The sequence below is a fragment of the Musca autumnalis genome, unplaced genomic scaffold, assembly GCF_047663935.1.
Source record: "Musca autumnalis isolate F117 unplaced genomic scaffold, ASM4766393v1 scaffold_3, whole genome shotgun sequence".
NCBI lineage: Eukaryota > Metazoa > Arthropoda > Insecta > Diptera > Muscidae > Musca > Musca autumnalis.
Genome location: NW_027411866.1, coordinates 54,280,082 through 54,300,644, shown reverse-complemented (window position 1 = coordinate 54,300,644; position 20,563 = coordinate 54,280,082). Strand labels below are relative to the sequence as shown.

At 34.8% G+C, this 20,563-nt stretch overlaps 1 pseudogene; it reads left to right on the top strand.

The window, feature by feature from the left end:
• LOC141398192 (polyamine deacetylase HDAC10-like) overlaps nt 1-20,563 on the top strand; it is a 188,356-nt pseudogene that overhangs the window by 24,635 nt on the left and 143,158 nt on the right.

Genomic DNA, 20,563 nt, shown 5'->3' with positions numbered 1-20,563 from the left:
CGAAATTGTTTAAAAACATTAAAATAGCTCATGAAACCGAGTTTGGAATATTTTTTTCCTTAAAGACTTTCGTGAAATTCTGGTCAAAATATAGTTATCGTGTTTTATTTCATGCAATTCGGGATTACGTGAAAAATCGTCATTTTGGACCATAAAATCGTCAAATCGTCATTTTTCAATTTTAGGCCAAAAAATCGTCAAAATGACGATAAATCGTCAAATTCGGCAACACTGGTTGTATGCCTTGTTATTCTTAGATGAAGCGTAAAAAAATGTAAAGTCTTCTGTCATTGCTGATTGTTTTCATCATGTGGGATTTGTTAATGGTCCTTCGACCGATGCTGAAGACATATATCTTCATTCTAATTTCTCCCACCATGTAGACGATTTAGTGAATTAGTTGCGATGGATCACAATGTTTCCACATCTGTCATGTATAATGTCAACGAGCCAATATTGGAAGTTTTAGATAAAGGTATTTCTAACGAAGAAATTGAGGATACTACACAACCAGAATTTTAATTACCGTCAGTGTCAGAGGCGTGTCTATCTGTAGAAACTCGTAAAAAATGTCAGAAGATGTTAAAAGTAAACTCAGATATGAGTTCAATTTAAAACGTATGTTGGAATTCAAAAGCCCAAACCAGGGTTTCGGAGTCGAGCCATTTTTCCTTCGACTCCGACTCCGACTCCAGGCCAGTTTTTTGTCACGACTCCGACTCCGGAGTCGACTCCGAGAGTAATTTCCTATACCACTAAAAATTAATAAAATTTGCTAAATTTTTCAACTTTTCCTATACTAGAACCCTATATGCTTATCTGTTCTTTTCTCTAAGACAATTTGTAATGCAATGAGATGTAAAATTGTTGTTCCGTATTGAATCTGCTGTATCTTATATCAAAAAGAACAACAACAACAGAAAGAATTTAGAAAGTTTCAGTAGATTTTGCCGAAATATATGTACGAGTATACCCTCAGATTATCAATTTAAAACAAAAACAAGTAGAACTGACGAGTTTGATAAAAATTTTTTTTGTACGGACGCACAGAGGGTAAACATAGGCATAAAGTTGCTCAAAACTCAAAATATGAAAATCGTTTTTTTTTTTAAGAAAAAATTTTGATAAACGGCAACCAGACTCTTTTCTTTTCATCCTCGACTTTGTAAGATTAACAGATCCAATGCAGCAGTCGATTGAACTCAGCCTTACTGAAAACAAAAAGTAAATTTTCGAAAACTTAGAAATTAGGTGAACATTAAAATGACATTATTTTCGCGAAAACTTATATTTTTCAAGATTTATTGTTTTTGTACAGTCTCCGAACAAGATTGGCATTTAAAATTTTCAGAATGATTTTACATTTTTGCTCTTTAATAATGGTAATACATATCCTCTTTATGAAAATTGTTTATGATCATTTTTAAGATTACTACAATTTCAATAGTGAAAAAGTCTATTTCCCCGTCGTTTCCCGACCATAGTTTCTTCTAATGTTTTTTGCGATTGAGCCTCAAATATCAGATTCAATCATAAAAAATCGCGCATATTTGCGCCATTCCGAAAAAATCTAATTTTTCTCAACTAAAATATGAAATATTTTTATATGGAATTGAAAGGTTTACTCACACTAAATTTTGCTCCGCGTTATAACCGGGGCTCTAATTTATCAGACTAAACCAACACCTATCAAATATGTTTGCATTATTCAGAAACATTCACGGCTTTTCTCATGTGAATTGAGAAAAATTTAATTTAAGTAAATTTCAAAAAATAAAATATGGAATGAAAAATATGTATATGGGACTATATATACATCTGTACTGATTTGTTTGAAAATTGGCTCAATGTTTTTCAAGGCTAGTTCAGGTTGCATGTGTCAAATTTCAGTGATTTTGGTGCATTTTTATCTCATATCAGATGCGAATATATATGGAAGCTGCATCCAAATCTGGACCGATTTTCATTATTTTCTATAGGATTAATCCTTGTGCAGAAGATATGCTTTGTGCAAAATATTATATCAATCGAAGTATAAATGAGCTTTCTAGGACTTTTGATCAACTTTTAACACAAATTTCCCCTCTGTGGGACGGGTCACATATCTTTTCGTTTTATTTTGTCGAAATATGAAGATGGGTATGCCAACAGTAATTTGTTACTTACAGATTTTACGAAAGCGAAATTTTGACTTCTACAGTTCCCTTTTTTTTAAATGCATATTTTTTAATTCGTTTCGCTTAAATACACGATTATTATGTTCTTAATGATCCCACAAAAACATATGCTGATCGGTTTATTCGTTTTCGAGCTTCAGTGGTCACCCCAAACTGCTTTAGTAAAAACAGTGTTTCGTAGGTGGCCATTTGTCAGAAAACTGTGCAATATTTTTCAACAAAAAAAAAAAATCTGAAAGTAGCTCAAGGTATTATAAATCAGATGAAAACAATATCTTTTGGAAAAAATTGGTAGATTACTTGTAAAAATTCATGAAAAATTTTCTTTTTCGTGCACAATAAGTGACCATAACCCCTTAATTGTGGACAAAATAAACTTATAATACTTTTTCCACATTATATTGTGAAGTATAAATATGTGAGATCTAAAACTAGTATTCCAGAGTGTATATAAGTTTTGTCATAAATGTGATGGTATATTAAGAAATCGATTCATATTGAAAGATGCAATTATAATTCTATTGTCATGGAACATTACTAAATATAAAAAATCCTTTGCTTACAAGTTTACTCATAGATTTCCTATAAAATGAATAAACGATTTATCAAAATGTTAATAAAGTTAATCTCTCTATGATAAAAAAATAAAAACTCTTTTGATAAATGTAGAAAAAAACATTTTGCCCGGAGTCGGAGTCGAGCTTTTTTTCACGACTCCAGACTCCGACTCCGACTCCAGCAAATTTTGCTAGACTCCGACTCCAGACTCCGACTCCGAAGCCCTGGCCCAAACTAAAATAACAGACTATTTCAAATAGATTCATATCCTATATTAACGGATTATATCTGTTGAATAATAAATATATTATCGTTATTTTTTATTATTTTGTTTTTAAATTTTTTATGCGTTCGAATGATTATATGATTACGTACCACTAGCTATTAAATTTTCAAGAATGAATTATGAAAAAGCTGATCCCTTAACTAGAATGTCTAAAGATTTTAATGAATTGTATAGTCTTTTTGATTTTTCCATGGATATTAATACTGTAAAAAGTAAAATTGTAATACATTTGAATTCACAGAATTAAGTACAAAATTGTTCATTTGTATAGTCTGTAAGGAAAAATATCCATACCCCCATTATTATAAGTCTTTTTTTGTTATAGTTTGGATTTACCGAACAGATTTATAGCGTTCCGGCTAACTTAAAGTTAAAAGTGATGATTGAATTTCAAGGAGGAGCTTCTTGTCATTAACTTTCAATGTGAAAATTATATTTTTAGTGCCTCCAAATTAGTTTATTTTGCATTTTCAAATCCATCAGATAGTAAAAGAACACATGTAATAATGGCCCATAGACTAATAAATAAATAAAAAAATAAATGTATAATATATAATAATAATAATAATTTTTCCACAAACATCCCATACGGGACAAGGGAGACTTCTCTCATATCAATGAGTGCACCCCGATTCATATTAGCTCAATGATATGGGACCTTCTGTTTATCGCTGAGTCCGAACGGCGTGTCTTAAGACACCACTTTGTAGAGAAATTTTACATGGCTGAAATGCTCAGGAAATGTCGCCAACATTACTGAGGGATATTTTACCACCGTTGAAAATTTTGATGGTGACTGGCCGGGGAATCGTACCCACGACCTTTAGCGTGCAAGGCGGGTGTGCATACCATTGCACCACGGTGGCACCCACGGTATGTATATAGAATGAAAAAGTAAAAAAAAAAATTATTGAATTTATTTACTTACTCAATAAATTAACATATTAATACCCAAATTTCACTATACATAATATTATTTCACCCCTTTATAAATATCGTTTATACCGACTATCGCTTATAGCGTCCGATTTTGGTCGATCGACGTTATAAGCGATTTGGACTGTATTTGTCTGGCACAACTCCCAAACTTTACATTTGTTTGGGCCCAGCAAACAAATATATGTTTAGGTGCAAACAAATATTTGTTCGGATTTAATATAAATACAAACCCAAAATGCACAAAAAAATTAACACATGCATACACATTTATAAATGGCGGTGTTTTTCTTTTAGTGAAAGGCATAGAAATACAAAACACAAAAGCAAAAACAGACGCGTAGATACATACACAAAATTCCAAATCGCACAAGAAATTCATAACAGACTTTAATTAAAGAAAAACGTAATAGAATAATTTAAAAAGTAACTAATAATGTTGTGTCACTTACTTACTTAGCTGGCCCATTACAGAACATTTGTTCTATAGGCCGAACTAAGAAGAGATCTCCATTCCTCTCTATTTGTTGCTTTGCACTCTGGAATACCGCGCCTTTTCATCTAATCATCCACTTGTTTGCACCATCTATTCATACGCCTTTTTAGCGGGTTCATCATCGCTCATTCTTATGATATGGCCTAGCCCACGCAATCGCTGCATCTCGATACGTTTAACAATATTGATGTCGTTGAATAGCAGATACAGCTCGTGGTTCATGCGACGTCGATATTCACCGTCAACGCAGATTGGTCCGTAGATCTTTCGAAGAATTTTTCTCTCAAACACACCAAGCACTGCCATGTCTGCTTGCGCAAGTACCCAGGCTTCGGAGCCATGCATCAGCACGGGTAGTATCAGTGTTTTGTAGAGCGTTATTTTTGTTTGACGAGATGTGGCTTTGTTTTTAAACTGCTTACTTAATCCAAAGTAGCATCTGTTGGCCAATACAATTCTTCTTTTTATTTCACAACTGATGTCGTTTGTTGTGTTGACGGAGGTGCCGAGGTAGACGAAGTCTTTTACTACCTCAATATTATAGGAACCAACTTCCACAGTCGGTCCGAGCTCAATGGACGCATTGCGCGTCGACACCATCAACTTGGTCTTCTCACCGTTTACCGCCAGACCCACTTTAGCAGATTCTCCTTCGACCTTTATAAAGGTATCAGTTACTTCTTTTACTGATCGACCCATGATGTCTATATCATCAGCATAAACAAGTAACATGTGACTATTGGTGTAGATTGTGCCACTTCTTTTGACGTTTGCCTCTCGTATAACCTTTTCTAGCAGGATGTTGAAGAGGTCACACGAAAGGCAGTCTCCTCGTCTGAAACCTCTTTTGGTACCAAACTCTTCGGAGAGGTTCTTTCCTATTTTAACTGAGGACCTCGTGTCAGTTAAAGTCATTTTACAAAGCCGGATGAGCTTTGCGGGAATACCAAATTCAGACATGGCTTGGAATACCTTTGAACGCAGCGGGCTGTCGAAGGCTGCTTTATAATCGACAAAAAGGTGGTAGGTGTCGATCTGCATCTCTTGGGTCTTCTCTAGGATTTGCCGCAGGGTAAATATCTGGTCAATGGTGGACTTGCCAGGTCTAAAGCCGCATTGGTATGGTCCAATTATCTCGTTGATAATAGGCTTTAGTCGTTCGCACAATATCCCTGACACGATCTTGTAGGCAATAGGGAGTAGACTTATGCCCCTATAGTTAGAGCATACAGTCTTATCTCCCTTCTTGTGGACGGGGCACAGGATACTCAGGTTCCAATCGTCGGGTACTCGTTCTTCCTGCCAAATGGTGCTAACTAGCTGATGAATACACCTTATCAGCGTGTCGCCTCCGGTTTTGAACAGCTCGGCTGGTAAGCCATCGGCCCCTGCTGTCTTATTATTCTTCAGCCGATTTATTGCTGTCTTTACCTCATCTTGGCTGGGCGGTATACATTCAATACCATCTTCTGGGATTGGGACTGTGGTATCTTCGTCGTCTTCGCTGCTATTGGATACCAACAGATTTGAAAAATGTTCTTTCCATATCCTGAGTACACTATCTGTATCAGTTACAAAATTACCTTGCTGGTCTCTACAGGAGGATGTGCCTGTACCAAAGCCATCAGTTTGATGCTTGACTCTTTGGTAGAATTTTCGGACTTCATTCTGGGTCCTGTACATCTCGATTTTTTCACACTCCCGTTTTTCCATCTCTCTCTTTTTCCTGCGGAAAAGACGTTTCTCCTCTCTCCTTTTCTCCCTGTATCTCTCTCGTGCGCTACACGTTGCTACGGATTGTAAAGTAGCCTTATATGCCGCATTTTTCTCTTCGGTGGCAGCACGACACTCCTCATCATACCATGGATTCCTTGGTGGAGGTCTCTGGTATCCAAGTATAGATTTTGCGGCTGTTTGCATGGAGTGGGCAATGCTTTGCCATTGCGCTGATATGTTATCGGGATGAGGAGGGCTTTGATTAAGCAATTGGGCTAGTTGAGTGGAACATGCTGTGGCTATCTGTTGTGATTGCAGCTTACCGATGTCTAACTTTCGTGTTGTGTCTGTTCGTACTTTGTTTGCTACGTTTAAGCGGGTGCGTACCTTTGCTGCAACAAGGTAGTGGTCCGAATCAATGTTTGCGCCTCGGAACGATCGTACATCCAACACGCTCGATGAATGTCTTCCATCTATCACAACATGATCAATTTGGTTTCTTGTTTTCTGATCTGGAGACAGCCAGGTGCCCTTATGAATATCGAGATGATTAAATCTGGTACTGCTAACTACCATGTTTTTGCAGCTGCAAAGTCTATCAGCCTCATACTATTGTCAGATGTTTCACTGTGGAGACTGAATTTCCCGACTGTTGGGCCAAAGATATTCTCCTTTCCAATTTTGGCATTAAAATCGCCTAGAATGATTTTAATGTCATGGGCAGGGCAACGGTCATATGTTTCTTCTAAGTGCTCGTAAAATATATCTTTGGTCTGTTCGTCCTTTTCTTCAGTGGGAGCATGAGCGCAAATAAAGCTGATGTTGAAGAATTTTTTTTATTCGAATTGCAGCAAGTCTTTCATTCACTGGGGTGAAGCTGGATACCAGATGTTGTGACGCCTTTCCCAATCCATCGTATTTCCTGTATGGCAGTAATATCGGTCTTGTACTTTTCAAGTACGTCTGCCAATGCGAAGACTGCACCTTCTCTATAAAGAGTGCGAACATTCCAGGTGCAGATTCGCAGATCATGGTCCTTAAAACGTTTGCGGGGTTCGTCAACTTTAGAGGGTTTTGTTTTTCTTTTCTTTCGTTTTTTCATAGTAGGCTGTTTTTTCTAGGGGAGGGTTACTAACCCGACGCCGAAACCCAAGTTTTTAACGTTCTTATGGGTGAACGCGCGGCACATGTTAGCTCACAACCTTTAACGGGTGTTAAAGGCAGTTCCCCAGGTGACACCACGGGGAGGTCAGTGTCCACTTGGGATGAAAGAGGGACCAAGATAAATCCTGGGCTTTGCCATGTTAAAACCGGTCAGGACCGTTGCTTGGTATCTTCCATCCCCTACGTCACCCAATGTTGTGTCACACTTTTAAAAATAAGAAAACAAAAATATAGAAGCATTGTTGTACACTTTTCGTTAGTTGTAAAAAGACACATTCTCCTGTCAAAGTTAAAATCATCAGATGGAAATCGGTATCTGGAATCGAATGATTATATAATATAATATATAGGATATGAAAAATGTAGTGATGTTATTACCAAAAATTTAATGCTATTTCTTCTTTATCTAACAGCATATTTCCATTCATCTTTTTGGATTCAATTATAAAATTTCCAATTATAAAATATATTAGGTTTTAATTTACTAAAAAGCGCTATTACTTTAAGAAAACACAAAACATTGATTTATTTATTCACTTTAGTGACTAGGAGACCCACACTGAAAGATACTCCGGAAGAAACTTCCAATTAAATCAAACTGCCTTTCTCACAAAAACGTCCAAACAGAACAACAAATAATAACCCATTACATATTTTCTTTTTCTCTTCGCTTTGGCTGCATACACACCGCCAAAGCAAACACAGGTTTTTCACCCTCTCGCTGATACTGCGTCTTCTATTGCACAATGCAAACAGCTCTTTATTATAATACAAGTGATAGCCCTCTTTGAAAAAATCCTCTCCCCACACATAAAAAATATGTTCTAACATAAAAATATGTTGGTACCGAACAAATGAAATTGAGATATATTACAAAATGTTGCAAACATATATTTATTTGGACACAAACAAATTATGTCTGGATCCAAACATATATTTGTTTTCAACCAGTCCCAAACAAATATTTGTTTGGATCCAAACTTATTTCTAACATATATTTTTCTTCGTGTCCTACTCATGGCTTTGATATATAGCTGCCTGCATGGAACTCTTCACGCAACAAGAAACAATAACTATTCTTATTTTTTCTTATTCTTCAATTAGAAACCTTCTAATGTTTTTTTCTACAAAGCAGTGTTACATCAGTTCAAAACGAGGCTGCTCAAAGGCGCCTTTCTGCTGTCTGTGTGTGTCAATGTGCTCACTCACACAATTAAAAAAGAGAGCTTTTGTTTTTGAAATGAAAATTTTCAATACACAATTTTTTCCATTACACAAGACAACCCAACAAACCAACATTACTCGAAAGAAACATCGTATTTGAATTATAAATTCTTGTGTAGCCACTGGAGAATAAACGAAACTTGATTCTCTTGAAAATAATGAATGTTTATGCTAATTATTAGCTTATCTGTGTAATTGAAGAATGTATTTATTTTTCGTAAATTTTATAAAATCAGACTGAACGGTATGTTGGGAAACTGTCAAAATGTTTGTGTTTCAAAACCAACACAATAACAAAATATAATTGTAGTTGTATGAGCAGCCCTAGTTCAAACCACCCAATATAACAAAAAAATTTTGAGAATTATATGCTGTTTATATTAGAGCTTTTTGCAGGGTTAACCTTCTTTATAAGGATTTATTTGAAATATAAGCAATGGAATTGACATTTAAAACCCAGTCGGTTTGTTAAATCCGGTTATATATAAACGGGGTATTATAATAAGCTTACCAACATAAGCCTTAAACTTATAAAAGACTTGAGAAATTTGTTGTTAAAAGCTTATGTCATAATTATAGAATAATCGAAACGGAACCCTTGTTATTAAGCTTACCCTTGTAATTGTATAATAAGCTTATGCAATTAATATTGTCTTAAGCTTGTCCTTGTAATTTTAAAACAAGCTTATATATATTTTTTGCGTTTTATTCAAATTTTATGAATTTAGTTAATATTTCTAAATTTTTAATGATTTTACTTATTTTATTGTTATGAAATTTAAGTTCACAAGTAATTCAATTTTTTAGTATATGATACCATTAAATAATTGTATTTTATATTTGCACTTGCGGTTTTTATATATCTTTCGCATCTTTGTACTTTTAACGAACTGAAAGAATGTTTGGGTCCAACGTGTCCACATCTGCATCTATGAAATGTAGAAATTTAGTTATATTTGTTCAGTTAATTTCTAACTTGAACTTACCTCCTATGCCATATTTGGTGCCTTGTCATGTTAATTGCCAAACCGAATTAGAAACAAAATCTGTCAAGCAGCCCTCCGGTCTATAGTGCACACATTCTCAACCTGCAGAAAGCGGAACACTTCGGAGAGTTTTTAATGCTCTCGTATCTTTTTGAAGATTTAAAACTATCTTGTTAATAATGCAGATTTTTTTAATTAAATTTTTAACACTCCACACGCTAATTTTTTGCAACAAGATGAGGCACAAGTGCGCGCAATTTCATACATTTTTGTTGAAATACGAGTTTAACGCACAAAATGTTTTAACTTTAGGCATTTATTGTTGTATGATCATTCACTTAGAAAAAACCCACTTTCCAAAATGTTTAAAATTGCTCACATTTGTGCGGCATCTTATTGCAAAAAGATTAGAATGCACTTACCCAACTCATCTCGAATATTGATGTCTTTAATTATATAATTAACTGAAGATTCATAACTTTCACTTTGTTCATTGCAACTTCAAGAGCGCGGAATATTGTTTTTAGCAGAGCCGCTATTTATAGCACCCCTCTTGAATTTTTCTCGGACTTATAATTTTTGATAATAACTTCTTTGCCAAATTTGTCTTTATTACAGATATTATTTTAAACACTTTATACATTTTTTTTGTTAACACAACACGGCTATGCACTTAATCACATAAAAATTTAAAAATCGATGCAAAATACGAAAAAACGTTTTTTATGAAAACGAAATTATCAACAAATGTCAATCAACAAAAATGTGTATACAAATAAATTTCAGACAGCCTTTGAAACGTTTGTACATTTTATAATATTATGCTCAAGTTAAAATATAATATTATTCTCAAGTTGAAATATAATATTATTCTCAAGTTAAATGTAACATTATTCTCAAATTCTATTACTTTAAATTTTTTTGGTATGTTGGGGAAAATCATAAACGTAGAAGGCAACGAAAATTGTAGAAAATGAAAATAAGGCCCATACCTATATACGTCCGTATACCCAGGGTGTGTGTGGTGAAAAAAGTAGAACACATGTATTCTTATGAGAACTACCGAAATACGTCGAGCGTATACTTTTTGTAAGTTGAACAAATTCAACTATGACAGAACGTTTTGTATGCATGTATGTGTGTGTTTTGTAATTTGAAAACAAAAGCCCAACAAAACCTGAAATCCAATTAATTGCAAAGAAAAATTATTTATTTACGAATGAAAACATTTAAATAAGTTTTGGTCGCGGATTTGGTGTTTTAAATGTGATTTTGTACTCAACGTATTTGGGTAATACGGACGCTCAGAAAGCGTTGTTGTGGTAGAAAGGTGAAATATTTGTGTGCATCCCGTCGTTATTTAGGTTAGCAGTAACGGCAACAGAATTACACCAATTTTCCAATTAACATTTTCGTCGACAATTCGTTGACGAATGTTCCGAAATTTTCATGTACAACAACTTGCATGACCATGTCTTGCATTGTGTCTTGGCAACAAACCGAAAAATGGTCAAAAGTGTGCTTTGAAACAATTATACACATATGTATTCAAACATACAATTTTTGATTTGTAATAAATGTAAAATTATAAAGCCACAAAAATCTGAAACCGCGTTACTGATTAAACAATTTTTATTTATACAAACTGAATTATGTAGAAAACGGTAAGTTAGAATATATAGAATTAAATACTTTAAAATTAATTGTAGTTATTTTTTGAATAGGTGCATTTAGGTTGAAGAACATTGAAAATTCCAGCGACTGTAAAATATAACGCCTATGGTATATGGTTAGATTTTAGAATATTTAGGGGATCTTCCTACTCAAAACAATGGAACGGACGGTCGACACCATGATAAAGAGTAACATCTCTAACGATATGCTCAAGTACAAACAACATGCATACGTAAAAGGTAGATCAGTGGAAACCGCATTACACGACGTAGTACACCATATAGAGGGAACCTTCGAGATGAAGATGTATACACTCGCAGTTTGCATCGACATCGAAGGAGCGTTCAACAACGTCAGCACCGAAATGCTAATCCAATCCTTAGACGAGTTTCAGGTACACCGGGCCTTGAGGCACTGGATAGACTACATGCTAAGGAATAGATGGATAAGCTGCGCGCTACAAGACGTAACAAAAAGTGACAAAGTTGGTCAGGGGACGCCAAAGGGGGGAATACTACCACCATATATAGTCTACTAAGGATCTTAACCGACGAGGGATTTGAACCCATCTGCTATGCAGACGACGTTATAATACTTCTTAGGGGAAAGAATCCAAATATAATCTGTATAAGGGCCGAAACGGCTCTAAAAATAGCATACAACTGGGCTAGACCGAGAGGTCTAAATGTCAACCCGGAAAAAACAGAACTATGTCTATTCACTAGGAAAACGAAAATAGGAGCTTACGAAGAACCCGTTTTCCTAGATAAGATGATAAACATTTCTCCAACAATTAAGTACCTGGGAGTAATTCTAGACAGGAAACTTAAATGGAGGGACCATATTCAGGGTAGGGCTAATAAAGCCCACAGATGTTGGTCAACCTGCAGAAGGGCTATAGGCTCAAAATGGGGTTTCAAACCTAGGATGACACACTGGTTATACAGAAGCGTAATTAGACCGATTCTAACTTACGCTTCTGTGGTATGGTGGACAGCTACGGACAATAAATGCAACGTAAAAGTACTGCAAAAAGTCCAAAGAACGTGCTGCTTAAGTATTAGCGGGGCAATGAGGACTACACCAACTAGGGCTTTAGAGACAATTTTATTTGTCCACCCAATAGAAATTCAGGTAAAGTATGAGGCAGCCATCGCAGCTATAAGACTTATGTCGATGAGCGAGTGGATCGTAAGAGATCACCAAACATACCACCGAAGCATATTACAGGTTACAACGGGTGAGTCAATAGATCATATTGTATCAGACCGTATACCTGAAACAATTGAAACCGACTTGTGTGAAATTTTAATACCGGACAGGGACATGTCGATCGATGGAACTCTAGGGCCGTTCTAGGGGGAGAACGGGTCTGGGTCTATATATCGAAGACCAGGAAACTAGAATCTCCCTTCGACTGCCGGATCACAAAACGATCCTACAGGCCGAAATCCGAGCGATCACAGAGTGTCTGAACTGGTTTAAAGCTAGCACAAGGCCAATCACTGTAAACATTAGGGTTATGACTTTTTTACAACCTCATATCCCTGTATCATAGCGTGATGAGTTTTGCCATAAGATTACATAAAATCATAATTATAAGGTGATTCGGTGAAAAAACCTCACGCACAAACGGATTTTAAAATTTGAATTTCTCAAAATTATGGACAATTTTTTGAAGTCACTGCAAGCAGATATACAATTGAAAATAAACTTTAGAGTCACTGAGATAACTAAACTGACATAACATCTATTTCTCACTAATTTTCTTCAATTCTGAGAATCGTAAAAATGTCGTTAACGCTTTTTTTTAAAGATATAATTTTTTTACAAAAAAACAAAACATTTAAATCTTTTTCAAAGTGTTTTGTGCATGTCCTTTTTCAATATTCGAATGAAATAAACATTATTATAGTTATTAGTAGGCTTATATTTATTCATTCGTGCAACAAAAAATAATTTTTGAAAAAAAAAATTTTTTTTCATTTCATACATTTTTTCAAAAAATTGTATTTTTAAAATCGATTTGTGCGTGAACTTTTTTTATATTTCAATGGAATAAACGATAGCGTAGTGATTATTAGGCAAAAGTTCATTCATCCCTGCTACAGGAAATCATTTTTGAGAAAAAATGTCTAAAAGTCATAACCCTAGTAAACATCCTTACCGACAGTAAAGCAGCAATTAAAGCAATAACAAGCAAGACGGTGAAATCAAAAACTGTCCTGCAGTGTAAAAAATCAATAAACGACTACTCCCACCATGGTTCGGTTAACATTATATGGGTACCTGGGCATAAAGGGATTGGGGTAACGAGATAGCTAACTCCTTGGCAAGGCAAGCCAGGGAGTAAACTACGATAAGCCTAGATATCGCTAAGCCTTTAAAAGCGGCGCGTCTAGAGTTAAAGGCATGGACAGAAAACGCCCATACATCCCTCTGGAACACTGAAGAGAAAGGGAAAAATACAAAAATCCTGTGGGGAAACCCAGACGAGGATAAAACAAAGGAACTCCTTCAAATGAGTAAAAAGAACATTAGTAGACTGACAGGCATCCTTACAGGACACCTAGGGCTACAAGCACACCTGCACAAGATTGGTTGTGCAGAAAGCAGCGAATGCAGAGCATTCGGAGAGGACGACGAAACGTTGGAACACTATCTATGTCATTGCCCAGCTTTCGCGACGCTAAGAAACCAATTTCTAGGAAATAACACTATACTAGAACTTCACCAAAGTAGGGCAAGCGAGTTTAAAAACTTAAGAGATTATGTCAATGGCACAGAATTTCTTAACTGATAAATTTATTTTCTGAAAACTGATAAAAATATTATTCCCTTTAGGCTTCCGCAATTAGAGCGCACAACAGGCCTATACTGGATTAAGTGTATGTCCATACGGGGATGTGGCGATTCTTATATCGCCCCTCTTTTCAACCTAACCTAACCTAACCTAACCTAACATAACACCCAAAAAATCGCGGACATAACTTCCAACGATTTTTTTCTTAATTTATAAATTATTTCTTTGCTTAATTTTGAAATTTATAGTTATACATTCTTTTAAATTTTAGAGTAGAAGTTAGAATGTAAGCGGAATTATACATTTGAGAAGGCCTAAGTGCCAACCAATACACAAAATTCTCCTGAATTCATAAAATTATTTAAAAACGAAATTATGCCCGAAATTATGTAAGTGGCAGTTAGAAGAAGTTTTAAATTGTAAAAATAGTTGTTAAGAAAATCGCGCTATTTTTTCAAAAATGTTTTCGTTTTTCAGAAAGTTTTAAATATCTGTACAAACACTTTTTATCTTCTTAAATTATGAACATATTTTTGTAAAAATTCGCGCGATTTTTTTTTCAAAAATATTTTAAGACATTTACTATTGGGAAGTGGCCTAAAACTTTGTTTTGTTTCATATACATATGTATACATCCAATACGTATTGCTTACAGCTACAACATAAGGAATAATTAAAAGTTATAAACAAATCAGAAAAGAAAACAAAAAGGACAAAAATCAAAGACAACAAATGAAAGAAACAAAGAAGAATGAAAAATAAACATTGCATAAACACTTACTTCAGGTTGGTGTTACGCGGAAGATATTTAGAAAAATTATTCGCCCAGGAGAATCGCGAATTATTATTGGGTGATAGAAAATGTTTGCAGGGTTGTAAAAAATTGCATATTAATTGTTCGTTTATGGCAACAAATTATGTAAAAACTATACGGTTTTTGTGCAAATCTCTTACTATTGGTCTCCAAAACAATATTCCAATTAAATATGCAAAGTTTATTTGCGATTTATAATAATACCGTAAAAGATATGAATTAACTATAAAACTAAAATTTTTTGCAATTTTTTGTATTTATTAAGCATTTTTATGACTTTTGCGGAAAATAATGGACTAACAGTATTGAATGTGATAAAGTTCAGTGATAATAAACGGAGGATCTTCAGACAGGTAAAAAAACGCATGAGACCATATTACCAATAAACAATGAGGAATCGCCCACAGACAAGTTTGCAAAGAATAAATATTTGACTCAATATGTAATGTCGGATAATGGACCAATGCAAAGCAGTCCGATTTTGGCTTTGAAAACGTCAACATACCTCTGGAAAGATTTGAAAAAAATAGACCCTCAGTGTAGTATTTTGAAACGACCTACAACAGAGCTCCCCCTTAGAGTGTAAAATCCAGAGGCTTAATTTTTGGTTTAACTAAGCTTATTTATGCTCTTATGAATGTCCAAAGTGGATAGACAATTCAGTGGGGAACACACCTTTGGTAATTCTTCAAGAAACCATCGATTTGGTAATTTTTGCAAACTTTTATTGTCACCCCCAAATCGCAAATAAACTCTGCATATTTTAACGGAATATTGTTTTGGCGACCAATAGCAAGATATTTGCACAAACAACCGTATAGATTTTACATAATTTATGTGTTTGTTGCCATAATTAATATGAATTTTTTTACAATGTTGGCCATTGCAATACTTTTGTTGTCTAACTGTATGTGGTTGGAAACTACATTCATACGTACAAAATCACAGTGTATTTATGCATACATTCGATTCTTCATGCACCTTGGAAAAACCACTACCCTCTCGGAAACACATTGTAATTGTAAGCACAGAACAGCCACTTAAAGAAGCAGAGATTTTAGGATATCCAATGCCATGCATTGGTACCCAGCAAAATGTTCGATGCCTAAGGTGTTATTCAATCATGGGTGAAAGTGATCTGGCATGTCATATTTTTAGCATCTTCATCGATGAATTTTACATGAGCGTGGATCCCAAAAGATGCTATTCATTTTTGTATCCAAATCATTTCATTTACACCAATGCTTTGACATGTAATTTTCACCAATGCTTTGGCATGTCCTTTCCACCAATGCTTTGGCATGTCATTTTCACCAACCCTTTGCAAACACATTATCATTACGGCGAGAGTTGGTTGTGATTTCGAGTCTCCGACAACATCAAGCCTATTGTAAATAATTAATCTTATATATTTAGAAAAATGTGTATAAATAAAAACACAAAATTCATATACTTATATTGGATCGATGGAAAGATCGGATCTTTCAAATGCTAATGAAAAGATCGGACCTTCACGACTTTCTTTGAACCAATGCAAAAGATGCCATGAAATCACGTCATCGCATAGAACCCCTTCCTTCAAATTTTGCTGGGTATCCAGTCCAGAAACTAAGGGCTGTATTTATGGTTTTGATTTTGGGAGTTGAGTGTTGTTGTTTTTTATTTCGGTTAGTTGGTAGTCATTTGTTTTTAATGTTTCAATATAAACGAACATAAGCGTTGATATTCTTGGGGGGTAATGCCCTGAACAACAACAGCAACAATAGTTGTTGCTGTGTCCTTAGTTCAAATAATATTTCCTCGTGGTAGGAATCCATATGAAGTACCATGCTTTTGTTTACCAGTCAATTGTATCATCATCAAGGACTTGTTTCAAAAAGGATACTGTTTGAGTTAAATGGGGGAAGAAACAAGAAAAATTAAACAACAACATACACCAATGATACAATAAGGACGACGACGATTATGACCATGATTTTGTTAGCGTTTTTGTTGTGGCTGGTTTGTGTATACCCCAGAGTGTCATAATTCTTGAATAGCTCATCTTTTACTTTAGTTTTACATAATTTCTTGTTGAATCTTTGCACAGTTGATTCGTATTTACTGATGAGGAGGATGGTGGCAATGGCGGTGTGTTGTGGTGTTCCTAAGAGATTTCCCCAACAAATTGCAAGCTAAGAAGTCACAAGTTTGTTTGTCGCACACTCAATGTGGCCTTGTTTGGTCTTATTTCGTTTTGGCCAATGTGCTGGCTGTTATTGAGTAGGTTGAATTTTGGCTTGATAACGATGCCGACAGAGGAGTGAATGTTGTATAGAGACAATGACATTAGCCAACTGACTAAACCATGTAATTGACTTTATATTGAATTTAACAGATTTAATTTAAATTAGAAAAAAATCAATGATCCTTTGAGTCCTCTTGGTTATATGAGTGACAGTTTGTTTGAAAGTATGTGTGCAAAAAAGAGATTATATTCGGAGTAATGAATATGGAAATGAATTGAAATACATTGCATTTTAGTTGGCAATATTTATAAATAAAAAAGTCTCACATAGGAATTGCTGAAGCTGGGTAGTTTTACAAACACATAAAGAAATATATTTGTGTATTCAAATGTTAGGTAAGATAAAAATGAATACTTCATATGGTAAAAACCAAAAATGTTCCGAGTTTCACCCTTTCAGAATTCGCGGACTATTAACATATTCTATATTGTATGGCTGCAATTCTTTTAAATAAAGTGTTTTAGGAGGAATCCCACAATGTGGACCATTAAAAATAATTTACGTGGAAGCTGTGTTGGCATAAATGTGGAAAAATGGGTTGAAACCAACAAGTTTTTGTATGTTCCCTTCCGATTTATGGCCTAACCGTACATTTTATAGACATATGCCCAAAGAAAGAGTCAAAAAATACTCCATGGGCAACATGATCCACCTAAAATTGAAGCTGACATTTTGAAGCTGCCCCTCCCTCGCTATTCCTGGCTACGCCCATGTATTTTTCTACGCATTGCACGATGGGGCCAATGACAGGTTTTTGCGGCAAAAAGTAAATTTTTCAAGTGAACAATTTGACAAAACCAATAACGGAATTCAATTGTCAGCACTCTGAAACATTAAATAATAAAAACTAAATCAATCTGTAACTTCTCATAACGACAAAGTGAGCTATAAAAGTTGACATATGTTTTATGGGTCATTTTCTCATATTCATCATAAAAAACATTGAAATTATTTTAGGCGCATACACTACGTTTCAATATTTCGTTTCTTTTTATAAAATTGAAAACTATTCTATAGGTGTGTAAAATAAGACACTACAACTTTTTCAGATGTAATTCGAAACATTTTAGTTGTAATCCGTAACATTTCATTTGTAATTCGAGAATTCTATTTGTAATTCGTAACATTCCATTTGTAATTCGAATTATTCCATTTGTAATTCGAATTGTTCCATTTGTAATTCGAATTATTTCATTTGAAATTCGAATTATTCCATTTGTAATTGGGTTAATTCGAATTACAAAAGGAATTCTCGAATTACAAATTAAATGTTAGGAATTACAAATAGAATTCTCGAATTACAGTTAAAATAATTCGAATTACATCTGAAAAAAGTGTATTAAGAAATAATAAAAACTTTATGTTTGGTAAATATACCCAGCAAAATGTTTGCCTTCAAAGATGCAGTTAAATCATATGTACAAGTAATCTGGAAGTGCATCAAATTATGCATTTTCACTCATGATTTTTACAAGAGCGTGACTACTGAAAGATGCACTGTATAAGCACTGAATTTTAACTAATCCTTCAGTACTGCATTTTAACTATCCTTTTGGGTAGAATAGGATACTCTACAATTTGCATCCAAAGCACGTGTTTTGATTCAATGCTTTGGATTGAATTTAAAGGCACTCTTCGGAATGTGTTTTTATGCAGTTCAAAGATGTTTTATTTATTTTATTGTTTGTGTAAAACAAGAATAATAAGAACTTTATTACATTAACACAGATTATGAAATTTCTTCGTTAAATTCAATCCCAACTGAGTTTGTTTCGTCCGCTCTCCATTTAATCCAATCTGAAATGTTTTTGCTTCGTCTGTTAAAGGGGTTCTTATATTGTCTTCCCATCAGCAGTTGAGATTTCGACAAGTACTCCAACAGCACTTCATTAGGAAAGTTTCTTCTCATGAGTTACTGTAAAAATGTTCCCAACTTTTGGTTGTATTTTTTTATTTTATATAAAAATTTTAGAAATTGATGCACACTTTTTCTATCTTTGAAAAAATTCTGTTGTTGTTGTAGCAGCATATAATGCTGGGTTGGCAGCCGCTGGCCGAAACACTTTTGGTTTCGGGTCAATCCGGTACGTAAGAACCCGCTGCCGTGGGATTGTATTCTGTAGTTGTAGGTATCTACAAATTGGCTTGCTTGCTAGGGATCACTAAGCAACTGCTTGTAAAATGTACCGAACGGAGTGCCTTTTTCACGACTCCCTTGAACTGCATCCGGATGCAATTTAAATGTGAGAAACGGATGTCAATCGTTGGATCGCATCCAAGTGCTGTTCAAATGTAAGGAATTGGAGTGCCTTTTTCACGACTCCGATTGAACTGCATCCAGATGCTGTTAAAATGCGAGGAAAGGATGTCCTCCATTGGATCGCATCCGAATGCGGTTAAAATGTAAGGAATGGAGTGCCTCTTTCACGACTCCGTTTGAACTGCATCAAAACATGCCGCGAAAGAACTAGCCTACATGCCGTGAAAGAACTAGCCTACTGCTGGGTATTTTTGAGATAGTATGTGATGCCTTTTTGGTATAGTTTGCTTTGTTGTACATGTGTTCGGTATCGGACCGTATATGGGAAGGTAAATATATGTGGTGAAAGGTATTAATGTGGACTATTATTTTGTAAAAAAATAGCCGCGCCTACCCGCGCCTTTTCATAAAAATCTGATTTTAGATGGCGCGTGTTCGTCTGTTTTTATCACAATATCTTCCGATTGAATTGAGATAGAGCACTGAAATTTTGTCAATATGTGTCTTTAGGCTTAACTTAGACCACGATCGAAAATGGGCTATATCGGCCCACATTTTCGTATAGCCCCCATATAACGGTACCGTCCGATTTTCAGTATTATAAGGTTTTTGCTATATTTTTAGATTTTTAGGGTTCCCAGTAGCCAAAAAATTTCTCCACCATAAATTATGGACACAGTTCCACATTTTGATAATGCCCCATGTAAGGGTACCTCCAGATTTCCGGCATTTTTATGGTTTTAACTATATTTTCTTACTAAATTAGCCATATTTTAACATTTAGGGTTCTCACTGGACAATTATCTTAAAAAACTAGCACACCAAATTATATTAAGATTTGATGCATATTGTAGATTTTGAGAGACAAAAACATGAAATTTGGCAAATATGTAGGGGAGCTATATCTATATCTGAACCAATGTGGACCAAATTTTGCAGATTTGGTTCTAAGTCCATTATAAACATATGTACGAAATTTCGAAGGTCTAGCTTGCACAACCCTGCCTTTGGCCCCACAGTGCATTATCTAGATTCCGCAGATATTTTTTAAATTTATTTTTTGAGGGTTTGTACGGACTCTGGGAGAGGATAATTTGGATTTACTTCAACATTTGTTTATTATTTGTTTATTTTCCGTGGAAATAATAATAATAAATTTAGTAAATATTTAAACATCTACT